Below are 19,720 nucleotides of genomic sequence, written 5' to 3'. Positions count from 1 at the left end.
ATAGAGAAAGAAAAATGGCTAACTCAAAGCGTTGCAGCCCGGATGAATCACACATATTTCCTCTAAACAATGGGTGTGGACTAACTACACATGAACTTATCGATATATCTAACCTGAGGACCTTTCTGGTGTATTGCAAATTTCCACAGCCATAACAATACATTTAGTGGAGTAAAAATATGATCCGTATCACCTAACCCCCCAAAAATTGCAACAAAACGTTTTATTGTTTTAAATATTTTAATAGGTCATGTTGCGTGCCAGAAAAAAGTCTCGGGTAATGACCCCAGTAAAGGGGTTAATTTACATATTTTCAAGATGGCCGCCAGTGAAAATTTCAATGTACTACAAACTTTTTTATGGTTGATTTTAGACCCTATAAATGTATTAGCAACATATAGGAACATGGGGTTTCTGAATCAAATGAACATAGTTTCTCCCACCTATGACGTCATAGCGAAAACCAAAAGCCAACCCCCTTTCTTAGGATGAAAGAGCTCAGACAAAAAGCCCCACCAAGAAGATCACAAGGTGATTATGAATAACTGCTCTTTAGGCCTCCCATATGCACTTGTACGGTGCTGCCATCTGTGACTTTCAACTAAAACAATAGAATTTCTGGAACTGCTGATATTCACCTTTTCAATGTCCTTCAAAAGCATTGTCATGATGATTGTCAGCAATACGAGCTTCCCAGCTGCAGTCAGCAACACTGACAGGCGAAGATACGGACTTACTTATTCTTCTGCTTTACCATTTTGCTGAAGGTGGCAAGCGGGACTTGTACTTCTGATCTGACAAGACGCAGGACCAAAGCAGAGTGTATCACATAAACAGACTGAAGAGCCTCTTAGGATCCCAGGCATCTACCATGATGCTGTTCGTACATGCCTTTACTGGATGTGATATGACTTTGCGCATATTTGGGGTTGGCAAGAAATCTCTCTTCCAGAAAGTCATGAAAGGTGATGCTGGTTTGAGGTCATGTGCCCAAGCATTTGCTACACCAGGTCAAAGCACAGACGCAATTGTAGAGATTGGGTACAAGGCAATGGTCCAGGTGTTTGGTGGAAAGGGAACAGATACTCTCACTTCGTTGCGCCACAGCATCTTGACAAAGAAAGTGGTATCGGCTGTTTCGTTTGTTACCCCAGAGCATCTGCGCTAACTGAAGCGGCTACCAAGCACCATTCACTCCGCACGTATTTCCAGATCATGACATGGATGGGAGAAAAGGCAGATTTGGAAGCAACAGACTGGGGGTGGAAAAGAGAGGAGAATCAGTTCATCCCAGTAATGAATGAAATGAATGCCGCACCAGACTCTTTGCTTAAGGTAGTTCACTGCAACTGCACTACCGGGTGCAGTACTCAACGTTGCACATGCAGAACCTACAGTCTACCATGCACATCAGCTTGTGGACAGTGCCAAGTACAGTCATCTAGCAACCCTTTCAATCAAATGTTGGGGCATGAGAATGAGAATGATGACAATGACAATGCTGAGATGATCTAGGGCGACAATGGGCGTGGCTTATGGTAAGGCTGTGTGGCATACATACAGATTTATTTTGGATTGATGATGTCCCATCTATGTAATTACAGGAAAGGGACAGCTTAACTAGTTCAAGGAGGTAAATGATAGCATCACATGTCATTACATATTATAAAACAACAGATTTTATATGGCATACTCATTTATCTTTTAACTATGATGTCATACACGTCATAGTTATGTCATAGTACGTCATAGGCGGATGGAACTATGTTTATTTGATTCAGAAACCCCATGTTCCAATCTGTTGCCAATACATTTATAGGGTCTAAAATCAACCATAAAAAAGTGTGCAGTGCATTGAAATTTTTATTGGCGGCCATCTTGAAAATATGCAAATTAACCCCTTTACCGGGGTCAGATTACCCGAGACTTTTTTTTCTGGAATTCACCAAGACCTGTTAAAGCATTTAAAACAATAAAATGTTTTGTTGCAATTTTTTTGGGGTTCAACCGTATATTGACTACTAATTTTATAGCAGCCTCTGGTGGCCTCAACACGTACGTCAAGGACAATGTCTGGCAGCTTAAAACCTTGCCCATATTCTGAAGCTCGTACACTCAAATGTTGGGAACTCTTGGTACGACAGTTTGGCCATGAAAGAATAACATACAAATGCACAAACACGCAAATAAACCCACAAACCCTTGAAAATATGTATATCTAAAACATAATATTTGTCGTCTGTCTCTCTGTCTGTCAATCTGTATGGTTGTGTTTTATTGCAAAGACCGTAGGACCGACAACCACCACATTTGACACACAGACCAAGCCTGACCTGGGGATTGTCCGAAGGGTATTTTCATCCATCAACTCAGCCTTTCAAGGTCACTTTTCCCTCTTTTTTATTTATATACAATCTGATTGGCTAACAGCTATCACGTGACACGTAACACGGGAAAAGGCCAGCATATCTAATACGCCGAAACATGTCTTACACCCATTGGTTAGCCAGCTGACCTGACCAAACACAATTATAACCTAACAAAACTAGAAGGGCACTCAGTAGAGCACATACCTCCGCCAGGTAATGCCTGATGCATGAGAACATCACGGGTCCAATAAATTTTGAGATATCGTGCTATATATCGTTTTTGAGATATTGTGCAATATATAGTTTTTGAGAGATTGTGCAATATATCGTTCTTGAGATATCGTGCTATATATCGTTCTTGAGCTATCTTGATATATATCGTTTTTGAGATATCGTGCAATGTATCCTTTTTGAGATATCGTGCTATGTAGCGTTTTTAAGATGTCGTGCTATATATCCTTTTTGAGGTGTGCTATATATCCTTTTTGAGATATCGCGCCATGTATCATTTTTGAGATATCGTGCAATATATCGTTTTTGAGATATCGTGCTATATATAGTTTTTGAGATATCGTGCTTTCTATCGTTTTTGAGATATCGTGTTCCATATCGTTTTTGAGATATCGTGCTACATATCATTTTTGAGATACCGTGCAATATATCGTTATTGAGATATCGTGCAATATATCATTTTTGAGATATTGTGATATCTATAGTTTTTGAGATATCGTGCTATATATCATTTTTGAGATATCGTGCTATGTATCCTTTTTGAGATATCGTGCTATGTATCCTTTTTGAGATATCGCGCCATGTATCGTTTTTGAGATATCGTGCAATATATCGTTTTTGAGATATCGTGCTATATATACTTTTTGAGATATCGTGCTTTCTATCGTTTTTGAGATATTGTGTTCCATATCGTTTTTGAGATATCGTGTTCCATATCATTTTTGAGATACCGTGCGATATATCGTTATTGAGATATCGTGCAATATATCATTTTTGAGATATTGTGCTATCTATCGTTTTTGAGATATCGTGCTATCTATCGTTTTTGAGATATCGTGCTATATATCGTTTTTGAGATATTGTGCTATATATCGTTTTTGAGATATTGTGCTATATATCGTTTTTTTAGATATCGTGCTATGTATCCTTTTTGAGATATCGTGCTATGTATCCTTTTTGAGATATCGTGCTATGTATCCTTTTTGAGATATCGTGCTATGTATCCTTTTTGAGATATCGCGCCATATATCGTTTTTGAGATACCGTGCTTTCTATAGTTTTTGAGATATCGTGCTTTCTATCGTTTTTGAAATATCGTGCTCCATATCGTTTTTGAGATACAGTGCTTGATATCGTTTTTGAGATATCGTGCAATATATCGTTTTTGAGATACCGTGCAATATATCGTTTTTGAGATACCGTGCAACATATCGTTTTTGAGATATCGTGCTATATATCGTTTTTGAGATTTCGTGCAATATATCGTTTTTGAGATATCGCGCTCCATATCGTTTTTGAGGTTTCGTGCGATATATCGTTTTTGAGACATCATGCGATATATCGTTTTTGAGATATCGTGCTATATATCGTTTTTGAGATTTCGTGCAATATATCGTTTTTGAGATATCGCGCTCCATATCGTTTTTTATGTTTCGTGCTATATATCGTTTTTGAGATATCATGCAATATATCGTTTTTGAGACATCATGCGATATATCGTTTTTGAGATATCGCGCTCCATATCGTTTTTGAGATATCGTGCTATATATCGTTTTTGAGATATCGTGCAATATATCGTTTTTGAGATATCGTGCTATATATCGTTTTTGAGATTTCGTGCAATATATCGTTTTTGAGATATCGCGCTCCATATCGTTTTTGAGATATCGTGCTACATATCGTTTTTGAGATATCGTGCTATATATCGTTTTTGAGATATCGTGCAATATATCTTTTTTGAGATACCGTGCAACATATCGTTTTTGAGATATCGTGCTATATATCGTTTTTGAGATTTCGTGCAATATATCGTTTTTGAGATATCGCGCTCCATATCGTTTTTTATGTTTCGTGCTATATATCGTTTTTGAGATATCGTGCAATATATCGTTTTTGAGATACCGTGCGATATATCGTTTTTGAGACATCATGCGATATATCGTTTTTGAGATATCGCGCTCCATATCGTTTTTGAGATATCATGCTATATATCGTTTTTGAGATATCGTGCAATATATCGTTGTTGAGATATCGTGCAATATATCGTTGTTGAGATATCGTGCTATATATCGTTCTTGAGATATCGTGCTGTGTATCCTTTTTGAGATATTGTGCTATGCATCCTTTTTGAGATATCGTGCTATGTATCGTTTTTGAGATGTCGTGCTATATATCCTTTTTGAGGTGTGCTATATATCCTTTTTGAGATATCGCGCCATATATCGTTTTTGAGATATCGTGCAATATATAGTTTTTGAGATATCGCGCTCCATATCGTTGTTGAGATATCGTGCTATATATATCGTTCTTGAGATATCGTGCTATATATCGTTTTCGAGATATCGTGCTATGTATCGTTTTTGAGATGTCGTGCTATGTATCCTTTTTGAGGTGTGCTAGATATCCTTTTTGAGATATCGCGCCATATATCGTTTATGAGATATCGTGCAATATATAGTTTTTGAGATATCGCGCTCCATATCGTTTTTGAGATATCGTGCTATATATCGTTCTTGAGATATCGTTGTTGAGATATCGTGCTATATATCGTTGTTGAGATATCGTGCTATGTATCCTTTTTGAGATGTCATGCTATGTATCCTTTTTGAGGTGTGCTAGATATCCTTTTTGAGATATCGCGCCATATATCGTTTTTGAGATCTCGTGCTTTATATAGTTTTTGAGATACCGTGCTATAGATAGTTTTTGAGATATCGTGCTTTCTATCGTTTTTTGAGATATCGTGCTCCATATCGTTTTTGAAATATCGTGCTCCATATCGTTTTTGAGATACCGTGCTATATATCATTTTTGAGATACAGTGCTATATATCGTTTTTGAGATATCGTGCATTATATCGTTTTCGAGAAATCGTGCTAGATATCGTTTTTGAGGTGTGCTATATATCCTTTTTGAGATATCGCGCCATATATCGTTTTTGAGATAACGTGCAATATATAGTTTTTGAGATATCGTGCTTTCTATCGTTTTTGAGATATCGTGCTCCATATCGTTTTTGAGATATCGTGTTATATATCATTTTTGAGATATCGTGCTATATATCATTTTTGAGATATCGTGAAATATATAGTTTTTGAGATATCGTGAAATATATCGTTTTTGAGATATCGTGTTCCATATCATTTTTGAGATACCGTGCAATATATCGTTATTGAGATATCGTGCAATATATCATTTTTGAGATATTGTGCTATCTATAGTATTTGAGATATGGTGCTATATATCGTTTTTGAGATATCGTGCTATATATCGTTTTTGAGATATCGTGCTATGTATCCTTTTTGAGATGTCGTGCTTTGTATCCTTTTTGAGATATCGCGCCATGTATCGTTTTTGAGATATCGTGCAATATATCGTTTTTGAGATATCGTGCTATATATACTTTTTGAGATATCGTGCTTTCTATCGTTTTTGAGATATTGTGTTCCATATTGTTTTTGAGATATCGTGCTATATATCGTTTTTGAGATATTGTGCTATATATCGTTCTTGAGATATCGTGCTATATATCGTTTTTGAGATATCGTGCTATATATCGTTTTTGAGATATTGTGCTACATATCGTTTTTGAGATATCGTGCTATGTATCCTTTTTGAGATATCGTGCTATGTATCCTTTTTGAGATATCGTGCTATGTATCCTTTTTGAGATATCGCGCCATATATCGTTTTTGAGATACCGTGCTTTCTATATTTGTTGAGATATCGTGCTTTCTATCGTTTTTTTGAGATATCGTGCTCCATATCGTTTTTGAAATATCGTGCTCCATATCGTTTTTGAGATACAGTGCAACATATCGTTTTTGAGATATCGTGCTATATATCGTTTTTGAGATTTCGTGCAATATATCGTTTTTGAGATTTCGCGCAATATATCGTTTTTGAGGTTTCGTGCTATATATCGTTTTTGAGATACCGTGCAATATATCGTTTTTGAGATACCGTGCAACATATCGTTTTTGAGATATCGTGCTATATATCGTTTTTGAGATATCGTGCAATATATCGTTTTTGAGATACCGTGCGATATATCGTTTTTGAGACATCATGCGATATATCGTTTTTGAGATATCGCGCTCCATATCGTTTTTGAGATATCGTGCTATATATCTTTTTGAGATATCGCGCCATATATCGTTTTTGAGATATCGTGCAATATATAGTTTTTGAGATATCGCGCTCCATGTCGTTTTTGAGATATCGTGCTATATATCGTTCTTGAGATATCGTTGTTGAGATATCGTGCTATATATCGTTCTTGAGATATCGTGCTATATATCATTTTTGAGATATCGTGCTATGTATCTTTTTGAGATATCGCGCCATATATCGTTTATGAGATATCGTGCAATATATAGTTTTTGAGATATCGCGCTCCATATCGTTTTTGAGATATCGTGCTATATATCGTTCTTGAGATATCGTGCTATATATCGTTTTTGAGATATCGTGCTATGTATCCTTTTTGAGATATCGTGCTATGTATCCTTTTTGAGATATCGTGCTATGTATCCTTTTTGAGATGTCGTGCTATGTATCCTTTTTGAGATGTCGTGCTATATATCCTTTTTGAGATATCGCGCCATATATCGTTTTTGAGATCTCGTGCTTTATATAGTTTTTGAGATACCGTGCTATAGATAGTTTTTGAGATATCGTGCTTTCTATCGTTTTTTGAGATATCGTGCTCCATATCGTTTTTGAAATATCGTGCTCCATATCGTTTTTGAGATATCGTGCTATATATCGTTCTTGAGATATCGTTGTTGAGATATCGTGCTATATATCGTTCTTGAGATATCGTGCTATGTATCGTTTTTGAGGTGTGCTATATATCTTTTTGAGATATCGCGCCATATATCGTTTATGAGATATCGTGCAATATATAGTTTTTGAGATATCGCGCTCCATATCGTTTTTGAGATACCGTGCTATATATCGTTCTTGAGATATCGTGCTATATATCGTTTTTGAGATATCGTGCTATGTATCCTTTTTGAGATGTCGTGCTATGTATCCTTTTTGAGGTGTGCTAGATATCCTTTTTGAGATATCGCGCCATATATCGTTTTTGAGATCTCGTGCTTTATATAGTTTTTGAGATACCGTGCTATAGATAGTTTTTGAGATATCGTGCTTTCTATCGTTTTTTGAGATATCGTGCTCCATATCGTTTTTGAAATATCGTGCTCCATATCGTTTTTGAGATATCGTGCTATATATCGTTTTTGAGATATCGCGCCATGTATCGTTTTTGAGATATCGTGATTTCTATCGTTTTTCAGATATCGTGCTCCATATTGTTTTTGAGATATCGCGCCATATATCCTTTTTGAGGTGTGCTTTATATCCTTTTTTGAGATATCGCGCCATATATCGTTTTTGAGACATCGTGCTTTATATAGTTTTTGAGATATCGTGCTTTCTATCGTTTTTGAGTTATCGTGCTCCATATCGTTTTTGAGATGTTGTGCCATATATCCTTTTTAAGGTGTGCTATACATCCTTTTTTGAGATATCGCGCCATGTATCGTTTTTGAGATATCGTGCTTTATATAGTTTTTGAGATATCGTGCTCCATATCGTTTTTGAGATATCGCGCCATATATCGTTTTTGAGGTGTGCTTTATATCCTTTTTTGAGATATCGCGCCATATATCGTTTTTGAGATATCGTGCTTTATATAGTTTTTGAGATATCGTGCTTTCTATCGTTTTTGAGTTATCGTGCTCCATATCGTATTTGAGATGTCATGCCATATATCCTTTTTGAGGTGTGCTATATATCCTTTTTTGAGATATCGCGCCATATATAGTTTTTGAGATATCATGCTATATATAGTTTTTGAGATATCATGCTTTCTATCGTTTTTGAGATATCGTGCTCTCTATCGTTTTTGAGATATCGTGCTTTCTATCGTTTTTGAGATATCGTGCCATATATCGTTTTTGAGATATCGTGCTATATATAGTTTTTGAGATATCGTGCAAAATATCATTTTTGAGATATCGTGGTATCTATCGTTTTTGAGATATCGTGCTATATATCGTTTTTGAGATATCGTGCTATATATCGTTTTTGAGATATAGTGCTATGTATCCTTTTTGAGATGTCCTGCCATATATCCTTTTTGGAGATATCGCGCCATATCGTTTTTGAGATCTCGTGCTTTATATAGTTTTTCAGATACCGTGCTATATATAGTTTTTGAGATATCGTGCTCCATATCGTTTTTGAGATATCGTGCTTTATATAGTTTTTCAGATACCGTGCTATATATAGTTTTTGAGATATCGTGCTCCATATCGTTTTTGAGATATCGTGCTATATATCATTTTTGAGATATCGTGCTATATATCATTCATGAGATATCGTGCTATGTATCATTTTTGAGATACCGTGCTATATATCGTTTTCGAGATATCGTGCTATATATAGTTTTTGAGATATCGTGCTATATATCATTTTTGAGATATCGTGCAATATATCATTTTTGAGATATCGTGCAATATATCGTTTGAGATATCGTGCTATATATAGTTTTTGAGATATCGTGCTCTCTATCGTTTTTGAGATATCGTGCAATATATCGTTTTTGAGATATCGTGAAATATATCGTTTTTGAGATATCGTGCTATATATCATTTTTAGCTCTATCTCTCAACGGTGAAGAATCACTTAAAAAATTATTGTAGTCGGATCCAGATCTGGATCTTCACTAAAATCGATTCAGTTCGTCCTTGTCACACACCCAACCTGCCCACAAAATTTCATCCGGATCTGTCCACAACATTTTGAGATATCCTGTTCAAAGATAAACAGACAAACAGACAGAAAGAGGTGAAAACACAACCTCCTTCACCCTTGCTGGAGGAGGTAAATAATACGTTCGCCATTTTCGTGGTGCGGTAAGCTGAAGCCATGTACTATGGTAAGTGTTGTGTAGTATTCACAATCAACATGCCTGCCCTATGTTTCCCCTTCATTGTAAAGCAAGCATGAGCACATATTTATCTATATATTTTATCATGAGACCCACCATTATCTATATATGGTGGGTCTCATGGTCTTTTAGAAGACCCGAACACGTATCAGCCTCAACCTGTTGGCCTTCAACCCTTGAATCAGGTTCATGCTCATACACTGCCTCGGTTGTTTTTTTCTTCCAGGAGCAACCGTTTTCCCTTGACAAATTTCTCCCCCACATCTAAAGCTCCCTCCATTTGAGGGTGGTTTCATGGTCTGCTGCATGGAGGCTCCACAACCTCAACTTTGCCGAACTCGTACGATCACTGGTGGTGCGAACAATCGGACATTTAGAGTCAAGTCGATATTTGGTGATTGGACTGATTAATTGTACGGCTTGCTTTTTGGTGGAGGGTGATGAGAAAATTAATGTCAAACTTTGAGGGAAAGACTATTAATTATTAATTACATATGCAAATTTTTATATAACACTTGGTTATCATGCTCTCCAACCTCTGACCCTCCCCATCTTGCGTGGCAGTTCCTTGAGACATCCAGCTCTTTGCGAAGGGCCTCAAGCACAATAAATACAGATCTCTTCAGTGACAACAGAAATCTTATATATGGAAACAGAATTCTCAATTAAACATTCCATGGTAAATCCACAGGTTTTCACGAGTTGTGCATATTGTGGTGTGGTGCAGTTTTGCAACAAAAGGTGGCATCAACACTTAACTAATTATTTCCGTTCGTAGAATGGGTATCCCAGCTAGTAGATAATATCATTACGAATTTGGAAGTCTTGTGCACACAGACATTCAGGTCCCCATAGCTCAGTTATTTCGATAAGTAAATGTGGATAGATTTCCCTTGGTTCCCTTGTTTAATGGGTTTCCCTTTCCCTTGTTTAATGGGTAATTAAATGTACATGCGCTGCAAGTTATTTTTATAGATAGGATTTTTACACTTATAACGACAACAACGCCATCTTCACTTTCACATGGCAACGCTCTGCTTGCGACATCCTTCGCGCGCTCGCCAGCAAGCAAACGCATGGGCGGAGCCTGACATAGGCATGGCGTCCCTCCTTAGCCAATCGGCAAGGAGCGAGTGTCTCACCCTCCCCGTTTCCGACTCAACACGATCGCCATTATGCACTCTGCCAGAGGTGAGGAGATGGGCGGAGCCACAAACGCCTCCGCTTGGGACTTCGCCCAGAAGGGTGGGAGTTATCCTGCCTACCATGCGTCTGTCCAATGGAGGGCGGCCAGGGAATAGTGCGATGGTTCCGGCCAATCAAGAGGCGAGCGGTCAGGAGAAGAGGCCCCTCCCTCCGAGAGAGAAAAGGTTGGCGATTTTGGATGAACGGGGGAGATTAATCTCATCCTGTAACCGGCATCTGCTCTAGTCTCGTCCTGTCGCCAGCGTCTGCTCTCATCTCGTCCTGTCGCTGGAGTCTGGTTCTCCGTCAGCTCGAGCGCGTGGTCTGCTTGAGCACGGAAGGCATCACTCGACGCTTCTGGTCTCGTGTCGACACTGGTGCTGGCCTGGTCGCATCTCGACGCGGCTGGTCTCGTCCTGGTTCGCTCGTCTCATCGAAGACCGCACGAGGCGGGAAGGTCCCTTTCGTTTCTTTTGGGTGTGCGTCCGTCTGTGGGCCCTGTTTGTAAGTAGGAATTGTTTAAGTGATCTTTGCTGTACATACTTGCATCTCTATTAGTCGTGATAACTCTGCCCTTACGTGCTTCCCTCCTTCCCCACCTACTGTTAATAAATACCCCATTTGTTGAATGTTTCAGCTCGTTTCTGTCCCTTCCTTCATTGGTTTAGCAAGGTGCGTGTTGGGGAATTAAAAAGGCCGTTGCTGCAGCAATTGTACATTTGGACCGACGGGACTTCGGTAACCATCTGCTCGGGTTACGCACGGGTCAAGCACGCATACGGCTCGTCCCGTACGAGTGCCGTCGAGGGTGTGAATCCTGGGTAGCTCACCACGTGGGCCTCTAGGCATTTTGAAGTTTGGCAAATAACCCTGTCCCACGTGGTTGATTTCTTGACGATTCACGGTTCTGTAAGGTACGATCTAGATTCCGGGTGTTCGGTAGAATCGACCCTACTGCTCCACCTCAAGGTCGTACTCGCAGCCGATACCCGGCCCCCAACAATGCAAGGTCAAGATGGCACAGCATTGAGATTCACAATCACACCTCGTCCAAGTAAAAGACATCCTTTAAAAGGTCTTAACTGATAATGATTTTGATGATCACATCACCCCACTTCCCATGTAGTCCATGAGCCAAGTGCGGAAATTTGACTTGTCAGTACAACCTGAGGTGGCAAAGCCTTGGTGGGGGTTTTTTTTTTTTTTGGAAAGGTCTATGGCTCGGGAACATATTTTGATGTGATGACTATTTCACAATGAAAGCTTTATAAGTTTGTGGGCAAAAACCATGGATTTTTTCATTCCAATTTTCAAAAAATGGATTTCATATGGTTTTATTGAAGAATCTGCAATTTTGCTGAGTGAATTCTATACATTTTGACCTATGGTTGCCATGGAAACGGCCATTTTGGGTCAAAACCTGCATTTTATTAAAATCATTTTTAAAAAACAATTTGAAACTAGAACTGCCACTTTATAACTGCTGGCAGTGATGACCGGGTACCCAGTCCGTCCGCCTTTGACACAACTGACACAACGTGAGACTTAAATCATAGTCGCAAAGTCTCGCATTTATCGGATAAGCGGTGCCAGAGAAAACATTATTTAATGGTGATACAAACACAGGTCTGCTTCGAGACGGCGCGGAACAGACGAGTTACGAACCGGGCAGCACAAAGCGTTCAATTTCCTTATTACTGGCGACCAGATTCAAATAATTAAATAATTCTGGCTGCCAAACCACACGGCCGATCAGGTTGAAATTTTAAACTTTTGTTTCCCATGTAGCCTAAATTATAAATATGAAGTTTCGCATATATAGAAGTAGTGGTTCCAGAGTAAACATGAATTAATATTTATCCTTCAATCTAAGATGGCGGCCAAACCATGTGACTTGTGACCTCATAATTTTTACCATGTATGCAGATATCATGGAGGATGACAGACGCAAATTTTCGCTTCGATAGGTTAAGCAGTTCCAGAGAAAACATTATTTAATATTTTTTCTTAAATTCAACATGGCTGCCAAACCATGTGAGCTATCAATTAGAAATTAACAAACTTGTATTCCCTACTCATGTGCAATAGGGGTGTGAAGTTTCCCCTTGATCAGATCAGGTGTTCTGGAGAAGAAGATGTTTGAAGGTTTTAAGGTAAATTCAAGATGGCCGCCAAACCATGTGACCAATCAAGAACAAATTAACAAACTTGAGAAAGGACCTCATGGGGAATATATGTGTGAAGTTTCGGCTTAATCTGTCTTGCCTTTCTGGAGAAGAAGATTTTTAAAATTTATTCATTTTCAATCCAAGATGGCTGACGAACCATGTGACCTATGACATCAGAAATTTATATTCTGCTTCCAACTGGGTATTGGAACACGTTTGTAAAGTTTCGTGTTAATCGGTAAAGGTGCGTTTTTCTATCCAAGATGGCCGCCAAACCATGTGACGTGTGATGTCATAATTTTTACCATGCGTGCATACACGATGGTAGATGATAATTGCAAATTTTCGATTCGTTTGGTTCAGCGGTTCCAGAGAAAACATTATTTAATATTTTTCTTAAATCCAAGATGGCGGCCAAACCGTCTAACGTATCAATTCGAAATTAACAAACTTATATCGCCTACGTGTCCCGAATATAGTTCTGAAATCTCCCCTTCATCCGACCAGCGCTTCTGGAGAAGAAGATGTTTGAAGGTTTTAGGGTTTTTTCAAGATGGCCGCCGAACCATGTGACCGATCAAGAACAAATTAACAAACTTGAGAAAGGACCTCATGTGGAATATATGTGTGAAGTTTCGTCTTCATCTGTCTTGCCCTTCTGGAGAAGAAGATTTTTAAAATTTATTCATTTTCAATCCAAGATGGCTGCCGAACCTTGTGACCTATGATATCATAAATTTAAATTCTGCTTTCCATCGTCGACCCGAACAAGTGTGTGAAGTTTCGTGTAAATCGGTTAAAGTCTATTTTTCTATCCAAGATGGCCGCCAAACCATGTGACTTCTGAGGTAAAAATTTTTTACCATGTATGCAGACTTGAGGGAGGAAGGCACTTGCAAATTTTCGCTTTGATGGCTTATGAAATACCAGAGAAAACATTATTTAATATTTTTCTTAAATCCAACATGGCGGCCAAACCATGTGACCTATCACTTTGAAATTAACAAACTTGCATCGCATACATGTCACGAATATAGTTCTGAAATCTCTCGCCTTCATTGGACCAGCGCTTCTGGAGAAGAAGATGTTTGAAGGTTTTAAGGTTTTTTCAAGATGGCCGCCAAACCATGTGACGTATCAACAACAAATTAACAAACTTGAAAGAGGACCTCAGGGGGGAATGTGACTGTAAAGTTTAGCCTCAATCTGCACAGCCGTTCTGGGAGAAGAAGATTTTTTTAAAAAAAACACAAAAAAACAAGATGGCGGCCGAATTAAGTCACTGATGACGTCAAAATATTTTTTTTCTACGATGAATTTTTGTGTAGATGATGCTCAAGAAATTTCAAATTTTTGCCATGTGGCGTTCTACTTGACGAATTTTTACTGGGATACCTCTTCACTGATGACGTCACGAAAAATCACACGTATTCCCGAGAGGGAGCTTGTTCAAATGTATCAAGCGAAATTTTTTTACACTAGAAGGTTTCCGAGATACAGAGGTCCAAAGTTGATCTGTTTTTTCAAGATGGCGCCCATACCACGTGACCTATGACGTCATAATTATCAATTATGTATGCTATCAAAAAAGATACATATCTGGTGAAAATTTTGTGTCGATTGGTCTTACCATTTCTGAGAAAATGGCATTTAAAGCGAAAAAAACTGGAAATTTTGCAAATTTACGGCGGAAGAAAAATAATAATAAAAATAATAATAATAATAATAAACAGAAGAAAAACAATAGGTTATCCAGTCCATTTGACTGGATACCCTAACTAGAGGGGGAACACTCGGGAGTGCAAAACCTGCGCCGCCAATACTGCTGGGTCACTCAAGTGAACCTTATATCTTATTCATGAAATATGTCAACAGTGCTGACAGAGTTATAGTTCTTTTCTCCAACATTTTTTTTTGGGGGGGGGGGGTTGGAAATCACTTTAAATATGTAAAAATGCAAAAAAAATAAAAATATATCGTAATTTTGTTGAAAAAAAAAGTTTCAAAAATTTTTTTTTCCTCACAATTTTTTTTTGGGGGGGTTGGAAATCACTTAAAACATGTAAAAATGCAAAAAAAAATATTTTTCTTCAACAATTTTTTTTGGGGGGGGAGTTGGAAATCACTTAAAATATGTAGAAACGCAAACAAAAAAATTTTTTTCTCTAACAATTTTTTTTGGGGGGTAACAAATTTTTTTGAGGGGGGGCTGGAAATCACCTAAAACGTAGAAATGCAAAAAAAAAAAATTCTCTATTTTTTGGGGGGTAACAATTTTTTGGGGGGTTGGAAGTCACTTAAAACATGTAGAAATGCAAAAAAAACCCATTTCTCTAACAGGTTTTTTTTGGGGGGGGGAAAAATTTTTTTTTGGGGGGGGGTTGGAAACCACTTAAGACATGTAAAAATGCAAAAAAAAAATTTCTCAAACTATTTTTTTTGGGGGGGGTTGGAAATCACTTAAAATATGTAGAAAGCATAAAAAAAAAAATTTCTCTAACAATTTTTTTGGGGGGGTAACAAATTTTTTTGGGGGGGGTTGGAACACTGAAAACGTATAAATGCAAAAAAAAAATTCTCTATTTTTCTGGGGGGGTAACAATTTTTGGGGGAGGGGTTGGAAGTCACTTAAAACATGTAGAAATGCAAAAAAAAAAATTTCTCTAACAATTTTTTTTGGGGGTGAACATTTTTTTGGGGGGGTTGGAAATCACTTAAAACATGTAGAAATGCAAAAAAATTCTCTATTTTTTTGGGGGGGTAACAATTTGGGGGGGTTGGAAGTCACTTAAAACATGTAGAAATGCAAAAAAACCCCCATTTCTCTAACAATTTTTTTTGGGGGTGAACAATTTTTTTGGGGGTGGGGTTGGAAACCACTTAAAACATGTAGAAATGCAAAAAAAAAAATTCTCTATTTTTGGGGGTAACAATTTTTTGGGGGGTTGGAAGTCACTTAAAACATGTAGAAATGCAAAAAAACATTTCTCTAACAAGTTTTTTGGGGGGGGGGAACACTTTTTTTGGGGAGGGGTTGGAAATCACTTAAAACATGTAGAAATGCAAAAAAAAATTTTTTTTTTTTCTCGAACAATTTTTTTTGGGGGGGGGTGGGATACCCATTCTACGAACGGAAACAAAAATACCAAAGTCCAAATTTTAATGGCATGATCCTTGGACCATACCTAACCCCCCCACCAAGTTTCGTCAAAATCCGTCAAGGAGTTTTTCCGTAATACTGTTCACAAACAAACAAACAAACAAACAAACAGACAGGGGTGAAAACAGTAACCTCCGTCCATCTTCGATGGCGGAGGTTAACTAGAAGGGCACTGCAGGTGGAGCGCATACCTCCGCCAGGCAATACCTCATCCACAAGAGCATATCCGGCCCAACACATTTTTCAAATACCATGCTATGTATAGTTTTTGGCCCGATCTTTCAATCGTGAAGAATCAGTTTGAAAATGAAAAAATTCTCGCATCCGGATCTTCACCAAAATCGAATCAATTCTTCCTTGCCACACACCCAACCTGTCCACCAAGTTTCGTCCGTATCAGTCCACAACTTTTTGAGATATCCTGCACACAGACAGACAGACAGACAGACAGAAAAGGGGTGAAAACAATCTCCTTCATGTTCAGTGGCAGAAGAAATAACTCAAGGAATCAAATTTTTGAATGACCATGTATGGTAGTTCATCAGACTCCAAATACTAGAAATCTCTATTTCATTATCTATCTCTCCAAGGAGAAGTAAATTATTGCAGAAATTTTTTTGTAAGGTCCACTTGGCTGCGCCTGGGTGGATTTGAGGGTAGTGGAGTGGCAGCTGAAACCCGAATCCTATCCAGGTTCCTCCTAATGACTCCATCTTTCCTCTTTACTTCTTTGGGTTCCTTCTTGGTCTTCCTCGTGAACGGGGCTGAGACATGGATAATCACAAAACGATGTTAGGGGGTTTGCAGGACATTGTGCCAGGACATCTGGGAACATCGAGTTCAGGAACATTGTGCCAGGACATCCGGGAACATCGAGTTCAGGAACTTTGTGCCAGAAGTTCAGAAATAGTGAAAGGTCTGGTTACCTGGCCACAGAAACATGATCATCGAAGGACAGGGAGACGTTCACTAAACCACACTTGGATGCATCTGGGATTGGGACGCGTATGGCTGAACTCGAGAAAGTCATGCAGGAAAGACCTCGCTGAAAGAGTAGAGTGACAATTTATATCAAATCCAACCTTGAACGACTAAATACAAAGATCTATTGAAAATACAGCATGGTACACATGTTTAGCATGCCCATGTGTAAAAAAGGTTAACGATATGAGGAACTCAGGTTCAAATGTCATGTGCCATAAGTATTTGTCCACTGTCTACTCACACTGTGTCTACGTACACCATTGTCATACATGTGACTGATGTACAAGCTGCCCCTGCTACTGCCACTGCTACAAATGTTACTACAACTACGACTACTACTTCTGCTACTACTACCACTCCGCATCACCACCGAAGTGACGTAGCTGGTTACCTGACCACAGAAAAGGATCATCCCCCAAGTTTGTTCCCTTGGGACAAGGGGAACATGTGGACCACGTGCTCCAGAGAGTATGTCGTAAATACATCGTGAATATGTCGTAAAGCCACAATACGTCTGGTTTGATAGATCGTGTTCAAAATCACCATACATGGTACATCAATGGTTCAACAAACTCGCTTCCAAAGCCATTCTGCAAAGTATAGATTTCCAATGAAAAATACAAATTGAAAATCATTTCATAAACAAGCTCAACATGCATGCTGTTCATGTCATACCGCTGGCAACATTAACAAAATGGAACTTACATCAATGACTTATCTGAAAGATGGGTAGATTTGGCCTAGATATTTTGTTCTGCAATTCTGTCCTTATATTATTAGTTTAATCTGGAATTGGAATTCCAGATAATGTATTGTCATCGTGCTCCGTCCGTCCGTCTCATATTTCGACTTCTCCGGCAACACCGCTGGGCCGATCCGGCTGGGATTTGGCAGCGAGGTTTCGCTCCTCACTGGTAACGGGGACTGCAAAGCTCGTTCTGGTCACGTGACTTTAGGTTGGTCAAAATGGCGGTCGTGTAAATTCCTTCAAAATTCTTCTTCTCCAGACTCACCAGTCAGAATGCTACAACATTGGGCTATGGTTCTGATAAGCTACAGGTCCAGTGGTCCTATTTTTCAATTATTTGTCAACATTTATTGTTTGGATGTAGTATTTAAAATCTTCTTCCATAACTGCAACAATTAAGCCCCACTTTGTGGGGTCAGCCAGGACAAACGGTTCTGTCAGAAGTCCTTCTGGAATCAGCTGGCCAGGCCAGATGTTCGACGGTGTTGGCCAGAATTTCTAATTTGTTCAGGGTGCCCAGGTTAACTCACCTACTCTTCGTGAAAGACACCTTGGGATCCATAATATCCACTAACGGCCAGTGCTGGCAGATGGATCCTTTGGCTCAACATCCATCCAAGGGAAGGCACACAAATTGTTGAATCACCCAGCCTGTACATCCATCCATTGGGACCATACTCTGTGCAGAGTGTTGGTGATGCCGAAGCAGTCTCCTTGACTATTGGACACAATCCTGGACGGGTCACCACTCCAACACAGGATACCAGCAAACTGGCACTCATTTTGCCGCCCTCGGAAGGACGACAGGCAAAGTCAACCCCACCTGGTATTAATTCAACAGCCGAGTGGGATTTAAACTAAGGATCCTAGGATCCCAAGCCCTACACCCTAACCATTAAGCCAACACCAGGCATTCCCAGCCTGTGAAACACCGGGATGACAAGTCACAGCTGAGTCGAGATTCAAACAAAGGCGAGACGGCTTCGGAGCGAGTCGGTGTACCTCTCGACCATCCTGCTGGCCCATATTGCTGCTTCATGAAGTGTAAAAGTGTGGCAACCGATAAGGGGGTTTCAGTACCCATGATGCAGTGTTCGGGAACCATATTGGTTGGCAAGCTAAACAAGTGAGAAAAGGTAAACAAGACCAAAACAATTCGCCAAACCTTCCATTGGAATAAGTCAGAATAACGATACGAACGTGCTGGATTGGACAGCTACTGATGCTATCGCTACCAGGGAAGTGAATACAACCAACATGGCGGCATGCACGGCATTACGGAATAGCTCTGAAACCCCTCGATTTGAAGCAGTACGTGTCGGTTATCTCTGTCAAGTCACCAGTTGAGGCGTGTGCAAACTGGCTGCATGGCACAATGGGAGATTATGAATAACATCATTAATGGCACAATATAATAGAAAAGTATAAATACAGGTTTGAGTGTCTGCTGGCTCTCAGGACATCTGTTACAAGGTAATGGACACAACCAACATCAGGAGGGGAGCGGATGGGGAGGGGAAGGGGAAGTGGTGAGGATGGGAAGGGGAAGGGGATGGGAAAGGGAAGGGATGGGGAGGGGGAAGGAGAGGGGAGAGGGAGGAGGAGGGGATGGGGAGGGGAAAAAGGAGGAGGATGGGAAGAGGAAGAGGAAGAGGATGGGGAAGGGGAGAGGATATGGGGGGGGATGAGGAGGGGGTGCGGAGGGGAAAAAGGAGGAGGAAGAGGAAGAGGAAGAGGAAGAGGAGGAAGGGGGAAGGGGGAAGGGGAAGGGGAAGGGGAAGGGGAGGGGAAGGGGGAAGGGGAAGGAAAGGAGAAGGGATGGGGAGGGGAGAAGGAAAAGGGAGAGGGAGGAGGAGGGGATGGGAAGGGGAAAAAGGAGGAGACTGGGAAGGGGAAGGGGATGGGGAAGGG

At 39.5% G+C, this 19,720-nt stretch overlaps 1 protein-coding gene across 1 annotated transcript in view; it reads right to left on the bottom strand.

Moving 5' to 3' along the window:
• TM9SF4 (transmembrane 9 superfamily member 4) overlaps positions 1-19,720 on the bottom strand; it is a 114,149-nt gene that overhangs the window by 93,701 nt on the left and 728 nt on the right. The gene's annotated exons all lie outside the window — the stretch shown is intronic.

Source organism: Eptatretus burgeri, chromosome 1 (genome assembly GCF_056783735.1).
Source record: "Eptatretus burgeri isolate ZD-2024b chromosome 1, Ebu_testis_v1, whole genome shotgun sequence".
NCBI classification, from domain to species: domain Eukaryota; kingdom Metazoa; phylum Chordata; class Myxini; order Myxiniformes; family Myxinidae; genus Eptatretus; species Eptatretus burgeri.
The sequence above is the reverse complement of the archived record's forward strand: the minus strand, read 5'-3'. Positions and strand labels throughout refer to the sequence as shown.